The sequence below is a fragment of the Pteropus medius genome, unplaced genomic scaffold (genome assembly GCF_902729225.1).
Source record: "Pteropus medius unplaced genomic scaffold, Ma_sr-lr_union100, whole genome shotgun sequence".
Lineage (NCBI taxonomy): Eukaryota > Metazoa > Chordata > Mammalia > Chiroptera > Pteropodidae > Pteropus > Pteropus medius.
In genome coordinates this window covers 15,045,971-15,061,966 of record NW_024342473.1, presented here as the reverse complement: position 1 = coordinate 15,061,966, position 15,996 = coordinate 15,045,971, and the positions used below count along the sequence as shown (strand labels likewise).

Genomic DNA, 15,996 nt, shown 5'->3' with positions numbered 1-15,996 from the left:
TATTTGTGTGCATCAGGTTCTACTGTCAGTACTCTGTGTGACTTTGTGCTCTCCTGCAGGGTCCAAGTTGGATTGAGTGAGTGAGAATACCAGACAGATGTACTTTAGGGGTTAGGAATGGGGGAAGAGTTTATAAGGGGAGTCTTTTTGTCCCATTCTCTAATCGTTAACGTCATAAAGCCTTTGTTTGTTTTTGGGATGGGAAAAAAGGCATAAATATGAATTGGTATGTTTCCCTGTTTGACAACAGACCAAACAGGAGCGAAGTTCATTCAAAGACACATGGTTTATGGTGGAAGAGAGTACTTGGTCAGTCCTGGGACCAGGAGAGAAAAGGGGAGCTTCAGCTGGGACCTTGACCTTCAAGTGCCAGGTAGGAAGACTACAGAATGAGGTAGCCCTTTCTCTTCAGGGCATGTCTGTATGTACACACACCCATACACACCCAACCCCATTCTGACTTTGCTGCTATACCTCAGCCTCTTAAAGCCCCCTACTCCCATCCCCAGTGCCTTGGAGTTATTAAGGATGCAAAATATATTTGTTGATTCTTCATTTTTTGAACACTTAATGTGTTTTAGGAACTGAGGCTAGAGTTATGGGGGAAGCCACATAGAGCTCACAGTCCAGTGAGGAATATAGATACTTAAATAGATCGTTTCAACGTAATATGGTAAACAAAGAAATAAAGATGTCAATGAAGCCTCCCCAGAGCAGATAGAATTTGATGGGCAGCCAGATAAATAGGGCTGTAGTTCATTTTAGGCTTGGAAGGCTGAAGGTCAAAGGCCACCACAGGGGAAGCAGCTTACAGGGAGTAGGGTTCAAGGAGGAGTGCTGGCTCAGTGGCGCTGGAGCACAGGCTTCTAGGGCGGATGAGGTAGAGGTATGGAAGCAGACCCCAGAGATCCCTGTGGGAGCTAAGGATGTAACTTAAATACCTGTCTTAGCATGTTCACTCCAGTGGCGGAGGGAGCTGGCACACAGGTGGGACTGGGAAGGACTGCTGCAATAGATGGGAAGAGAGCCCAACCAAAAGTTGGGGACTACAATTAGAAACACTCTGGTCACTAATTGCTTTGTAGGAGGCATGGGGTGGGGCAGAGTCTATTTAATTGAAATTTCTGAATAGAGCAATGTTTCCTTGTCCTTTCCACCACTTTTCCCTTAAACACACACACACACGATCGTTAGTGTTTTGAAAATGTATCATCAGTTTTTGTCATAGTGAATTGAGTTTAGCAAAGACATTTTTTATTTGTTTATTTGAAGATGTTGCGACATCTCAGGATTATTTTAAACATTATGTTCAGAATATTGAAATTAATGGTATAGGATATTGATATCTGTATTCCATGCCCAGTTGCTTTATTCCAGCAAATTGGTGATGAAAGCTTATTTGTGTACGATTGCCTTCTAGAAGATGAATGTGTTTTTTCTTCCTTCTCCCAAAGGGGAATCTCTACATAGCTTTGATTAATTGAAATTCCTATTCTTTCGAATGCTAGTTAATTTGGCTTTTATTGAAAATAATTGGCTGTAATAATGTATTAAATATAGTACCTGGTCTAGAGACAGAACATTCTTTCTAACCAAGATGTCATCAGAAAGTGTGTGTGTCTGTTTGTGTGTAACGAGGATTGTTGCAAAGGATGGGAAAGTGAAACAGGAAAAAAGAAAACTTCTTGAGAAAAAAATGTTTTAGAGTGAGCATTCTAAAGTCAACTTAAAATATAAAACTATAGAATGTGTATTTTAGCCAGTTCATAAAATAATGAGTTAATGATACCCTTAACGTAAGCTTGTTCATTACACTCTTCACGTAATCAAACATTTATGGAGTTCCCTTGCACCTGCACTGTTTAAGGGCCCAGGGTGTAGTCCTGTACGAAGTAGAGTCTCTGTTCTCATGAAGCTTACATTTCTAGTTACCCACATCACTATGGGGTTTTATTACAAACGTGTTTAAAATTTCGAGAGAAGGGAAACAGTTCTAGAACAAGGAGGAATTAATGGCATCTTGGTTTTTTCAGTTGTGAAGAGCATATTAAGACTGAGTGAAGTAAAGTGGTATTATTATAGCACTTCTTTTGCCCTCCTAGTAAACTGTGTTTCACGCTGCTTGGCCTTAATATTTTTACATCATTAACTGATCTTTTAGGGGCATCGTGCTTAGGCATGTAATTGTGACTGTAGTGGGGCAAAGTGAGTCTTCAATAATCATTTACATAAAAGAACTAATTATAACATTTTTTTTCCAGTGTTGTGTGAGACACTAGTCCCAAGATGTAGGCCACAAAAGTAAAGGAATCTGTGTACAAATAAGCCTGGTGCCATTTATTTATCATCAACATTAGCATATTAACTCTCTGAAATGTTCTGTATTAGAGAAACTCCTTAGTTTTGTTTAAACCAGCATTTCTCACATTTCTACTGAGGATCTTTTTTGCTCTTCTCAGGTCCTGCAAAGGGCAAGGTAAAATATTATTTCTCGTCTCTGAATGCCTTGGACATTGATGCCTCAAGCCTGTGATTCGTTGAGCGTCCCTTGTTCCTAGTCTTACCACCCAGCCTCTAATTGGAAAGTCAGGGAGGGGAAGCCAGGAAAAGAGAATTGGACACTTCCCCTTGGAATCGGATATCCTGTGACCTAGAAGAGCTAGACTCTAATCGCTGGGCTGTACTTTCAGTGGAAAAGTCCTCAAGGTTTCAGAGAAAACAAATAAGACAAATCCTTGGCAAATGGTAGAAGCTGGAGGGGATTGGGAGAATTTTGTTTTCAAAATTTCTTTTTCTCTCGTTGGCTTTTTCCATCTCTATTTTAGGGCTACTAAAGAACTATCTGGTTTATTTCTTTCCTTCTTGGATTTTATAATTTTGACTGATTACTAATAAATATGTCGAACATTAGTGGTAATTTCAAGCTATGAGTAGTATACTTGGCTTATCTTCAGCTAAGTTGAGTGGATTTTTTTTCTGCTTTGCTTGGTCTTTTGTTATAAAAGCACTTTTGTTAACTTTGGGCAGCAAAAACCTTGAGATGGTGCCCACATGGGCCCATCTTCTGATCTTTATGCCTGTACAGGTAGTATTAGGGCAAAGCTCAAGTGTGGTGTTGCATTGTTCCCTGCCTTTTGAAGAAATCTTAGGACAGATGTGTTCTTGGTTGCTTGAGATCTGTACCAGATAGTGTGGTTTCAGCCAGAAGCATCATGTACGTCCTTTATAGCTTGAGACCACCTTACCACTTGAGATCCCCTGCAACTTGGCCCCACATTCCTGTGGGGATTATGCCAAAAGAAATGTAGAAAAACAAGAGTCCACAAAACCCTAGCAGTAAAAATCTTCCTTGTATGGTCTTAATCAGATTACTTAATATGTGTTTTTGTTTCTTTAATGCTGGTAAGATGATGGACCATAGCAGATGTTCTATTTACTAGACACTTCCTAGATTCCAGGCACTGTGTTAAGAACTTTACCTGTACTCTCTCATTTCATTTTCACATCTGAAATAGCTAAATATTAACTATCTCATTCTGATGGTGAATAACCTGGGACTCTGAGAAGTATGTTTAAGCTTACCTAAGCAAGTAGGAAATGGCAAAAGTAGTTAAGTCCTGCCCTAATGTCCTGCTGTTGGTGACAGGCATATTAGCCAGTACAGTAGCTTTTGGGGCTTTTTGGTCCCATCTACCTATGCCTTAGGAAATACTCAAGAAAAGGTATAACCCAGAAGCTGCCAATTGATTTTTCCCTTGCTGATCTAAAGGTTACTTTATATTTAATTTTTAAATAATTTTTTCAGTTACAGTTGACATATAATATTAGTTTCAGGTGTACAACATGGTGAGTAGAGAAGTGATCACACCAATAAATCTAGTACCCATCTGACACCATTCATAGTTATTACAATATTACTGGCTATACTTCTTATGCTGTACTTTACATTCCCATAACTATTTTGTAACTACCAATTTGTACTTTTTAATCCCTTCTTTTTTGCCCACCCACCATTCCCTGTCTCATCTGGCAACCATTAAAATGTTCTCTGTATCTGAGTGTGTTTCTATTTTGTTCTTTAGATTCCACATGTAAGTGAAATCATATGGCATTTGTCTTTCTCTGTCTCACTCCACTCAGCATAGTACTCTCTAGGTCCATCCATGTTGTTGCAGATGGCAAGACTTCATTCTTTTTTATGGCTGAGAAATATTCCATTGTATATATGTACCACCTCTTCTTTATCCATTCATCTGTTGATGGACACCCAGGTTGCCTCCATATCTTGGCTATTATGAATAATTCTGCAATGAACATATGGATTCACATGTCCCTTCGAAGTAGTGTTTTGGGTTTGTTCAGATAAATACCCAGATGTTGGATTACTGGATCCTTCTTTGTCTCTTGTTATAGCCTTTGCTTCAAAGTTTATTTTGTCTGGTATAAGTATTGCTTCCCAAGCTTTTAGTTTTTTTCCATTTTCATAAAATATCTTTCTCCATCCCTTTACTTTCAGTCTGTGTGTGTCTTTCAATCTGAAGTGAGTCTCTTATAGGCAGCACATGTAGGGGTCTGCCTTTTTATATATATATATATATATATATATTTATATTTAAATATAAATATAAATATATTTATATTTAAATAATATATTTATATTTATATTTAAATATATATATATATAAAGGCAGACCCCTTATATTTTACATATACACACACATATTTATATGTATATAAAAATTAATCTTATTTTTTAATGTTGCACAAGAAATATCATTTTAGCCAAAGAAATCTTTTAGGAAAACTTTTATTATTATTATTATGACATTGTTAATGAACTCCATAAGTTAAAAGTGTACAATTCAACAGTAAGGCATATATATATTGCATTGTGTGTTTACCGCCCATAGATTTCTTTCTGTCACCACATATTTGACCCCTTTTACTCCATCTACCTCCCCCCTCCTCCCTTACCCTCTGGTAACCATTAGTCTATTGTCCATGAGTCTCTGTTTGTCCTGTCTGTTTGTTGCTTTTAGGTTTATATTCCACATATAAGTGATACATGTGGTTTTCTACTTTTCCTGTCTGGCTTATTTCACCTACCTTGATTATTTCAAGGTTCATCCACGTTGTCCCAAATGGCAGTATTTCATTTCTTCTTATGGCCAAAATATCCCATCGTATATATTTACCACAGCTTCTTTAGCCAGTCATCTATCGTAGTCTGTGTGTGTCTTTCTTTGGTTGCTTCCATGTCCTGGCCACTGTGAATAATGATGCTATGAACATTGATGTGCAAATATCTTTTCAGATATATATTTTCAAGTCTTTGGGGTAAATACCCAGTAGAGGGATTGCTGGATCATATGGTAGATCAATTCTTAGTTTCTTGAGAAGCCTCAATACTGTTTTCCATAGTGGCTGTACCAATTTGCAGTCCCACCAAGCAGTGTATGAGGGTTCTTTTTTCTCCACATTCTCTCTAACACTTGTTGATTATAGCTATTCTAACAGATGTGAGATAGTATCTCATTGTGGTTTTGATTTGCATTTCCCTAATAGCTAGCGATGTTGAGCATCCTTTCATATGTTTGTTGGCCATTTGTATGTCTTCTCGGGAGAAGTGTCTGTTCAGGTCCTCTTGCTCATCTTTTAATTGGATCATTTGCTTTTTTACTGTTATTGAGTTGTATGAGATGTATATTTTGGATATTAAGCTCTTATCAGAAGTGTTGCTTGCAAATATGTTTTCTCATTTGGTTGGTTTTCTCTTTACCTCATTGACGGTTTCTTTTGCTGTGCAGAAGCTCTTTAATTTGATGTAGTCCCATTAATTTATTTTGGCTTTACTTCCCTTGCCTTTTAGGTCAAATTTATAAAATCCTCTTTAAGTCCAAGGTCCATGAGTTTAGTTCCTATGTTTTCTTCTATGCAATTTATTGTTTCAGATCTTATATTCAGGTCCTTAATCCATTTTGAGTTAATTTTGGTGTGTGGTGATAAACAACAATCTAGTTTCAGTCTTTTGCAGGTGGCTTTCCAGTTTTCCCAGCACCATTTATTGAAGAGGCTTTCTTTTCTAGGGAGGCTGGTTTTCTTACCCATTGAGCCACCCTGTCTTTGATTGGAACATTTAATCCATTTACATTTAAAGTAGTTGTTGGTAGATATATAGTTATTGCCATTTTATTCATATTTTCAATCTTTTTTCTTCTTAAAGAAGTTCCTCTAACATTTCTTGTAATACTGGTTTGGTGTTGATGAATTCCTTTAGCTTTTTCTTATATGGGAAGCTCTTTATTGGCCCTTCGATTCTAAATGATAGCTTTGCTGGATAGAGTAATCTTGTTTGTAGAGCCTTGCTTTTCATCACTTTGAATATTTTGTGCCAATCCCTTCTGGCCTGCAGAGTTTTTCTGTTGAGTAATCAGCTGACAGTCTTATGGGAGCTTCCTTGCAGGTAACTAACTTCTTTTCTCTTGCTGCTTTTAAGATTCTCTTTGTATTTAACCTTTGGCATTTTAATTATGTTGTGTCTTGGGTTCATCTCGTTTGAGTCACTGAGCTTCCTGGGCTTGTTATGTTTATTCCTGAAGAAGGTGACTTTAAGTCAAAGTTTCTTTAAATAATAAATTCTGGGTATCTTTAGAAGAAATTGCTACTTAATTGGAAGAGTCTTATCCATTTTTAAAATAAGCATTTTAAATAGGTAACTGTCGTACATAGAAACATCCTCTGTCCCAGTGTTCTCTAGAAACCTTGTTATGATCAGGCAAAAAACAACGGATTGTTCCTATCACTGCTCCCACTGAGCTGGAGCTCAAGCAAGACCATGTTTGACTGTTGAGCATTGCTGATTGCTCAGCAGCCCTTTTGCTAGGCATTAGTACAGAGGAGGAAACAGGTACAGACAAGTTAGGGCTCCCTGAGGCCAAATGACTAGTAAATGGTAGAACCAGGATCAATCACTTTACTTTTAACCACTGTGCTATTGCCTCCCCTAAATGTAATGTTTTGTCTCATAAATCCTAATCCATCTCAGCCTCAAATATGAACTTTTCTGTGTCCCTGTATATCCATTTAGAATGATTCCCTTGCACTGAAGAAGAGGGGTCAGAACAGAGTCCAGTGGTTGGCAATGGGCGGCCTGTGGGTTTGTATGGGTTATGACCCGGAGACAGATACTTAATTAAGTCCTATGATTGCTTCTCTTTGAAATTGGATAGTGGTTCTTTTTTTGTTTGTTGGTTTGGTTTTTTTTTTGAGTAATAGTTCTTGTCCATTGTCTACCAGAGGAAAATTTTTTGGGAGAGAGGGAACCTCCAGGAGACGAAGGGGGATTAACTAGATTTGTACTTTGCATCCGACATACCTATAAAGGGATTTGTACATCTACAAGGGATTATGGTTTTTTTGCCAGGTTTATAATTATGGTATTATGAGGATTGATGTTTTACATGGAACTTCTGAACCTTTAAAAATAGGGCAATGAGAGGAATAAATTTATTTGCTGAAGATGAATATAATGGGCTCATTAAGGGAATACATTTTTGTATTTTATAGTCCAAATAGAAAAAAAAGCTTTTGTATATAAATATAACCCAATAAAAATAAATCTGTGGAGTGGTTAAGGATATCATAATAGAGAATATTTTAACCATAGAAATGGCCCATCTGGACAAGTATGTTCCTTTTTATTATTATTATTATTATTCTTAGTCAAATAATTTTTTCATCAGTTCTTTTATTAGTCAGGAATGAATCTACTTGTCTCTTGAAATAGTTTTTTGCCTTTGTTATGATAGCTTTGAGCTTTGTCCTTCAATTTCTTCAACTGTAGGTAGTAAACATTACATCACATTGTAAATCTTCATTAATATGATTACAGGATATATTGTTCGGTTTCAAATGGGATGGAATGATTGAGAAGATGGAAAATAAAAAGCAGCACTGTATTCGTGGGATCTCTTTGGTCACAAGTAACAAATTCACTTGAGCTAGCTTAAATAAAAATAATTATAATAAGGATACAGGTGTGTCTTAGGACCCCAAAGGCAAGGATGAAGTGGCCCTGGGGAATGAACAGGACATAGAGATGAGCGAGGAAACTCTCTTATCAGTGTTCACTACAAGCATATGTGTGATACAAATCCCTCTAAGAGAAGAAAGCTGGCAGAGACGGAAAGTAGAAATCTGTGCAGTATATCACTTTACACTTGAGCATAAGATTTAATAATAGCTCCATTGTCTTCTTTGTGAAATCATACTTATTACGTAAAATTCTAACAGTTATAAGCAAAGTAAAAATTGTCTAAACTTCTGATAATCAAAAATTCTCTAAATTTCTGATAACTATTTTGATAAGTGTCCTAGACATTTATTGGGACATCCAGGAACATGTCCACAGCTGTGCATGGTTTTTTAACCTGTTTTATTCACTCAGAAGTATATCATGGGTATTTTTTCATATCAGTAAATAGACTTTCATTATTTTCAGTGTCTGTATAGTTTATTTAACACATGTCCTATTTGTGAACCTTTAGAGCATTTATTTTTTTCCCTTATAAATATAAGCAATGCTATGGATATACATCTTTCTGCCCACACAATTATCTACTTTGAATAACTTCTCAGAATTAGGATGGCCAAATCAGAGTATACTATTTTACATGCTGACGTAATTGCTACATCATGAGATATATCTATAATATTAGCTATTATCAGTCTTTTGTAAAGATGTCAATTTGACAGGTGAAAAATAATCTGAATTTTCTAAAGTTGTATTTTTTATTTGTAGTATAGTCGAGTATCTTTTCATGTGTTTATTGCTATTCTGTTGTGGAAAGTTTATTAATTTGCTTTGTCCATTTTGAGGGGAGAACTAATTTCCTTAGTCATTTTTAAAACATTTTTGCATCATAAAGGATAGTAACCTTTTATAAGTTTTATGTATAGTTCATGTAGTTTCTTATTTTATCTTTGACCAAAATAATGATGTTTGTTCTTTTTTAAATTTGTTTTTGCCATTCATATATTTGAGACTTAAAAAATGCAGCCAGCCAAATGTCTTAATTCTTTATAGTTTCAGATTTTGATGTTATGATGTCATATTTAAAAAGGCTGTTTCTATCCCTATATTATAAAACTATTAATCTGTATCTTCTTCTTGTATTCATTTGAGTCTTTTTTGAGGTTTTTATCCCCACCAGTAGAAAGAGATCTGGATTTTTTCTTCCTTCTAAATAGCAAACCAACACCATTTATTAATTAGACTCACGTACCTACCAAGATCTGATTACATGTGCTTGGTCTATTTCATATGGATACTTGGTTCTATATCTGGTTGTTTATTCTGTTTCATTGATTGATAGGAATGTTCTCACTCAGACTTCTGTTTATTAACTCTGGCTGGCTAATTTTATTGATTTCTACAATTGATGATGATGCTTCTCTGCTTTAAATTTGGTATCCATGGAATAAAGTGTTAAGTGATTAGTGTTCAGTGCCTCAGAGATGAAGTAGGAACAGTTGAAGCAAGAGGTACTACTCACAGACATGTTAAAGGAACCAAGTAGGAAAACGAACAAGACAAGAACTCATGTAAACGAATATGCAGTTCCTGAGATTTTTGTTTTAAACAGTGGTGGGGGCAGGGAAGAGGATATATATATTTGGTCTTTGTTTAAATTCAGAGCCATTCAGCGTTCCTACCAGAGAGAAGAAAATGTGTTTTGCCTCTTTGTCAACAGTAACATAATTTTGGTCTTCGAAATAAGTGTCTTGGGACCTCAATTCCCTGTTGGTAAAAAAAATTCCCAGCCCATGCATTGCAGCGGAAATTCATTGTTTCCTGAGTTATTTCCTTTCATGCTTAGTGTGGGGAAAATGACCAAATGTATAGACTGAGTTTTTTTTTCTTCCAAAACCTGACGTCTATAACATTACTTGATTCTGATAGTTTTTATTATTGTTGTAGGTATTGCTGAAGGCTTCTCAGATGCTTCAGGATATCTTCAGGGAAATCAGCTCAATAAACTGAGAATTTAGGTGAGTCTTTTTTTAAAAAAATTTCATTCTTATCAATTGGCCACTCCCTTCCTCCCCGCATTGGAAAAATTTTTAAAAAGTGTTAAAACATCACTTACACTGTCTTGTTTGGTTTCAACCATGGTTCTATGAAGCAGGAGTATACCTGCCTGGTCTTATTACTTCCATTTCAGTTTGATTTTCCACCTGATAGTTTAGTGGGTTGATGGTGGTGGCCTAGAAGAGGGGGTGAGTAGCAGGTTTTTTGCTTTATTGCATGAATTCTCATTCATTCACATTTGTTTGCTTCATAAACATATTTTTAAGTGCTGGATAAGGAATTAATGTAGAAACTTTTAGTAGTCTTTGTACTGGAACTGCTTTGTGGTTCCCAGAGCTCTCCAGGGATGGCACACAGTTGCTCTAGCAGGAGATAAAGTAAACTTTGGTTATAGATTATTGGTTTCCCCTTTGGTTATCCTGGTTGTGGCTGCATGATCTCAAGTGTGTATGAGATAACCAGTGCAGGGGTAAAGGCCATCTTCTGTAGATCTTGGGTATGCCTCGACTGAAGTCTGACAGATGAAAAAGGATTGGTTTATGCTCTTACTCTTAAAACCTGTATCGTGGCAAACCAGACGTATCAGTTCTGTTCTTGACCAGCTACACAACTAGAGATGGGTTAGTTAATCTCTGCTTGTCTCCATGGTCTTATTGTTAAATGTAGTGGCTGGTCCAGCCTAGTTGTTCTCACACTTTTAGATTATGTGAATAGGAAAAAGATTTTTTCAAGACCAATTTTTGCTCTGTTTTGGGGCTATATATAAACATAATTGGTAATTATTAAAGTTGGATGAGTATGTGAGGGCTCACTAAGTATTTTATGCATTTTGCATTTAGAATTTTCCATAATTAAAAGATTTATTTTCAAAATATAACTACCATCCACTCACATCATTTTATGAGAAGAAATATTTTAATACTAAAATCGTAAATTGGTCTTTAGATTGTATATATTTAGCATTATGAAAATGCTTTTCATTTCCTGACTCTCATTTCTCTGCTGACAGGTGACTATTAGCCATCAATAAGTAAGCACTGGCCTGAGGACTTGGGAAATTTTGGGGTGTATGATTGTTAAGGGCTCTTCAGCCTCTGAAACTGTATCATTCCTCTGAAGCAAGAAAGAAATATACTCCAGTTATATATTGGCTCTTTCCAGAAAATGCCATGACAGCTAGCATGCGCCAATTAAGAGAGGTTAAAGGTCAAACAGAAGGCTAGGGATTGGTCTGTTGGGAAACTCAAATAAAAGTGGCTCATTCATGTGAAAGTTAAATGTATCTGTGAGCCTGCCTGTGGTGTGGGGATGTTGAGAGCTAGGGGTGTGCCCGGTTAAATGTTTAACTCCAGGAGACCACTGCCAATACCAAGTACAAAGGAATGTAAGACTGGAGCGTAGGCGTTTAGGGCACAGCCAAGAATTCTTAGCTGAGGGCAGTGGGATCAAATATCCACAGGATATATGGCAGAGTAAAGGAACTTTCCTGCCCTGGGATCCTCTGGGCGCCCTGGCGTGGATGTAGTACTTCGAGGACCTGCAGAAGGCACTAGGTGGTCTGAGTTGGTTGAAGGACCTGGGCAGAATGGACAGGAAGCACATCAGATACACACCTTTCCCACGTTTTCAGACCTAAAAGGAGTGTGCCAGGTGGATTCCTATGCTATGGGTCTGTATTGAATGGAAACTAGACTTACCATTTCCTTCTTCTTGGGGTATGGGGATGTATTATAAGGGGTAGGGTAGGTGGAGGACAGAGGAAATAATGGGCTGAATTATTAGGACAGTGAAATGATGTGAGGAAGGAACAGCAATATCACCTATTTCAAAATAATCCCGGCTGCTTCTGGAAGTTCTGTGAAGTTATACCATGGTCTACATTGATTGGAATATGGTAGTTCAGTGCTGTAGACATCCTCCCTGGGTGATTTCTGGCTTTTGTTTGTTTTAACTTGCTTATATTCTGGGAAATACAAATTTGACAGACTTATCTGGTTGTTTTCCCTCTGTCAATCAACTCTAGGTTAACTGCCTGATTTATATGCTTCAGTTGGATTGCTCCAACCCGCAGGTTATTTATTTCACTGCTCTTTTTTTTAGGAAGAAGCTATATCAAACAACAACAGAAATATTTGTCTTAAAAAATATAGGAATATGAGAGATTACCTGAAGTCTTAACATTTCCAAAAGTGTCTAAAGCCATGAATAAATGCTAGCAGAAGCTTTTATTTTGACATAAACCAGAGGAAAGAGAATTGCTTTAAGGGATGTGGGCCAGCCCAAGTCTGAATAAAATTTAATGAATGAACACTGTAATCAATCAGTCATGTTCTGAGCCTTTCAAAAGGCCAGATCATGCTGAGTGAGATCTTGTAGGGATGAACAATTAAAAATTTGAGACAGTCATGCTTCAGGGGAATAAACATGATGCTTTAAAGTGTTACGGGCCTGTCTATGACTGTGTGTGTGTGTGTGTGTATGTGTGAATGAGTAGATGAGGATGGGGGCATATGATAAATGATTTGTTTCGAATTTTACTTAATGACTCATAGTGTATTCCAGATTTGAGAATAAATGCAATATTCTGAACTTATCTCCATTTTCCCTGCAGGCTTGTAAAGAAAATATTTAAAAAACAATTTTAAATGAAAAACATTGTTTTTGGCTCTCTGGGAATTTTTAGTTCCCACTGCTGTTTAGGGAGGCTATTGAATCTGTAAAATTCAAAGCAGGATCTACATAGCTATTTGTCATTCTGCATCAATCATTTAAGGCAATGACGTCAGTAAAAGATAAGTTGTTCCTATGCTTTTCTTCATTAAAAATGTAATCCGTTATACACTTTTGTCTTCCTGCCATGCTCCATTAGCTGGATTCTTTGGATTACTCTGTTGGTTGACTAGGCACAGCCACGTGCCCCTCACTGCTGGCTCCCTGGGTGGCTGGGAGCCCTAATTACTATCATCTCCTTGATCAAGGTTCCAGGACGTATGCTGGGGTCTTTTCTCTGCTGCCTGTGCTTAGTAAATGTTTCAGAACAGCAATTTCCAGATTTTTTTTCAGAACTGAATTTACTAATCTCCGGGCATTGTAGAATGTGCTGTGTCTTTAAGCTTTTTGGCTAATTATGCTTATCAGTTAATTTCTTTTAATGCTAAGACGCCCTTCTAAAGAACTCAAGATTTGAGCCTTGTTTAAGAATTGATTGGATTTCATGGACTCAAAGGCTCTGGAATACTTGTGCCTGCATTTAACTATTCTACTATGGAGTGTGAATCTTTAAAAATCTTCTTTTTTTTTTTTGGTCATGAAGTCTCATTTTCTGAAGACCTAGAATGATCATCAAAGCCATTCTCTTCTGTTTACAACAAATCAGAATCGGACAGCTTTCTAGAACCATGAAATGACTAGTGTACTTGTAGAGTTTAAATGGGACTTTACTAAGATTAAACACACCGTAAGGTCAGCTACAATGGTCTCAATGCACCACCATGAGGCCTAGTAAAAAGTTGAGTAGAATCCTACTGCTATGATCTAAATAATGGTTTTATAGAGGATCTTCTATTTTAAAAAATTTCAGTCAAAGTAATATATGCAAATGGCTAAAAATAGAAAACATTACAGAACAGCTTATAATGAAAAGCAACATGTGTTACCCTACCTCCTTCACTTAGTCTTGCTTCTCAAAGCAACTACCTTTTTTTTTTCCTGTAGGTCATCTTTGTTGCTTTTGTGGGGATTTCCGCATGTATAAATACTCTTGCATCACCGTTTTTCACTTTATTGGTTTTAAGGGCGATGTCTCGATACCTGGTTGTGATCGCTGATTAGCTAGCTCTGACCATCCTCGAATTCCTTCCTCCCAACACGGACTCATGCTTTTACTCCTTTCGTTTGTCCCTCAGATGACATATGCAGCCTCCTCTTGTTCTGTGTCCTAGAAACACTATTTCTTGTCTGCCATCCTCTCCATTTTGGGCAGCTGTACCGTTAGTTTTATATATGCATAGTCAGTAATATTTACATTCTGTACTTTAACTCAGTAAGAGCTTCCATAATTTATCTATAACTTGATTTTGAATGTTAAAACCAAGAAGCAGCATTTAATCTGTTACAATTAGGTAGCTACAGTTCACCTGGCAGCCAAATTGTGTGGTGGGATTACATTCCTTCCTCTCTGAGCCTGATATCCTCACACTTTGGCCTCTCCGTGGAGCATGTTGGAATGGATTCTCCTTTTCACAGGACACCAGGTGTCTTGAATACAGCCTCAAGTTCTCCTAAACTGTCTTCCCAGGTTTCCTAGGAATGTGCTTCATTTTTGAAGTTCTCACCCCCACAGTCCCCTATCCTCTACCTTCAGCCAGAATAATTTGATCTGAATGTGTGCTGTCTGTCTCTAAGCAAGTGCTGATAGCCAGGAAAAGCTTGTTACTACTGTTGGAAGAATAGCTTCAGGCTCTGATGTCTCTGAGGGACAGCAGCCTGATCTTTGAAATTACCCATCATTTACTGAGGACCTGATATGTTAGGCACCTCTGTACTTAAGGCCTGGTGTCTGTTGAAATTCGCACACCAGCCCCATGGAACAGATGTTGTTGTTGACGTTTTGTACACCAAACGTTGAGATCTATATGAGAGGCCTCCAAGGCCTCTACTGGGAAGTGCTTCTTAGATCCCAGTGTGGGCTGGGGGCATGGTGTCAACTATGGTCTCATAGGTCATAAAAGACTTCTGTCTCCAGAAGGTCTTACACATTTTTCTCAACAGACTTCCATCCTCCTCCAGAAAACTGCTGCTGCCCTAGGACAACCAGCTCTGCTTGATTCCCAGCCTCATCCTTGCTGTGGCTGCGCCATGTGGCCAGGAGCTCATTTTATAGAATTCTGTGACTGGCAGCAGCAGTATCCTTACCCACTTAATGTTCCCTTTGTGAATTTGGAGTGAGAAATAGGGCTGCTTACTCAGCCCTGCTGGTAAGTTGGAAAGGTGCTTTGTCAATGGTGGTTGTTGATCTAGGTATTTTCTTAGATTCCCGAAGTATGTGTGTGAGTCAGGCACATTTGATTATCTTAGTATAGAGTGTGTTTTGATAATTATTTTAGAAGGTTGGAAAAAGTAAACAAGTAAAACAGTAAAGTTTTACTTTTAACACTTCATTTCTCTCATGAACACAGTGGTCTGCATAAATCTTCTGGTATAACTGTATTCAGCACATTACTATTATAATAGTGACCAGGTGGATGGCAGGTGACCTGGGCATGTGGGTCCCTCACACAATATTGGTGTTCTTCCCTCTCCCGGCTGCTCCCTCCTCACTATGCAGACCCCAGGTGAAGTTTTTGCAGTGGAACCAGCGGTCTCTCCATGAATATGCTATCATTGAGTTGGTGGCTGTGGATGGAGTTCCTCCTCGTTACCTCTGTTAGGTCAAGGTGACAGCATTCACATGCACTGCCTCAGTGCAAATACTGCTTAGTATTCAAACATCTGACCTATTTATGTCTGTTCACCCAAGTAAGTATTGATGAAAGGGAAATCTTCAGAATGGGCCTCACTTAGGGAAGCAAGATCTGGCTTTAGGGAAGTTGGACTTAATAGAGAGGGGTCAGTATTTACCTTGTTGCAGTGGTGACTAAGGGTAATTTCTCACATTTAAATGAAATGATAAGCAATACCCTACTATCATCTTACAATGATTAATTCTGACTTGGCAATTTTTAATTTTATATTAATTGATTGCAAGGATAGGAAAGAGTGCTGAGTAGAAAAGTAATCTGTGTGAGATATTTTTGATTCCATTATATAAACATCACTAATTGTCACAGTTATACAATTCCAATGACACTTGGGCCAAACGTATCTGAGATGGACAAATCTGTTAGGACAGTTTCAATCTTGGTCAA

The 15,996-nt window shown here is 37.5% G+C and overlaps 1 protein-coding gene across 10 annotated transcripts in view; it reads left to right on the top strand.

Moving 5' to 3' along the window:
- Positions 1-15,996, top strand: part of TLN2 (talin 2) — a 386,133-nt gene that overhangs the window by 152,288 nt on the left and 217,849 nt on the right. For 7 of the 10 annotated variants that reach the window (XM_039865415.1, XM_039865406.1, XM_039865410.1 and 4 more), the window contains one exon: positions 9,980-10,050. The gene's annotated coding sequence lies outside the window, so the exon portion shown is untranslated. The other 3 variants (XM_039865408.1, XM_039865414.1, XM_039865413.1) reach the window with 3 other exon arrangements.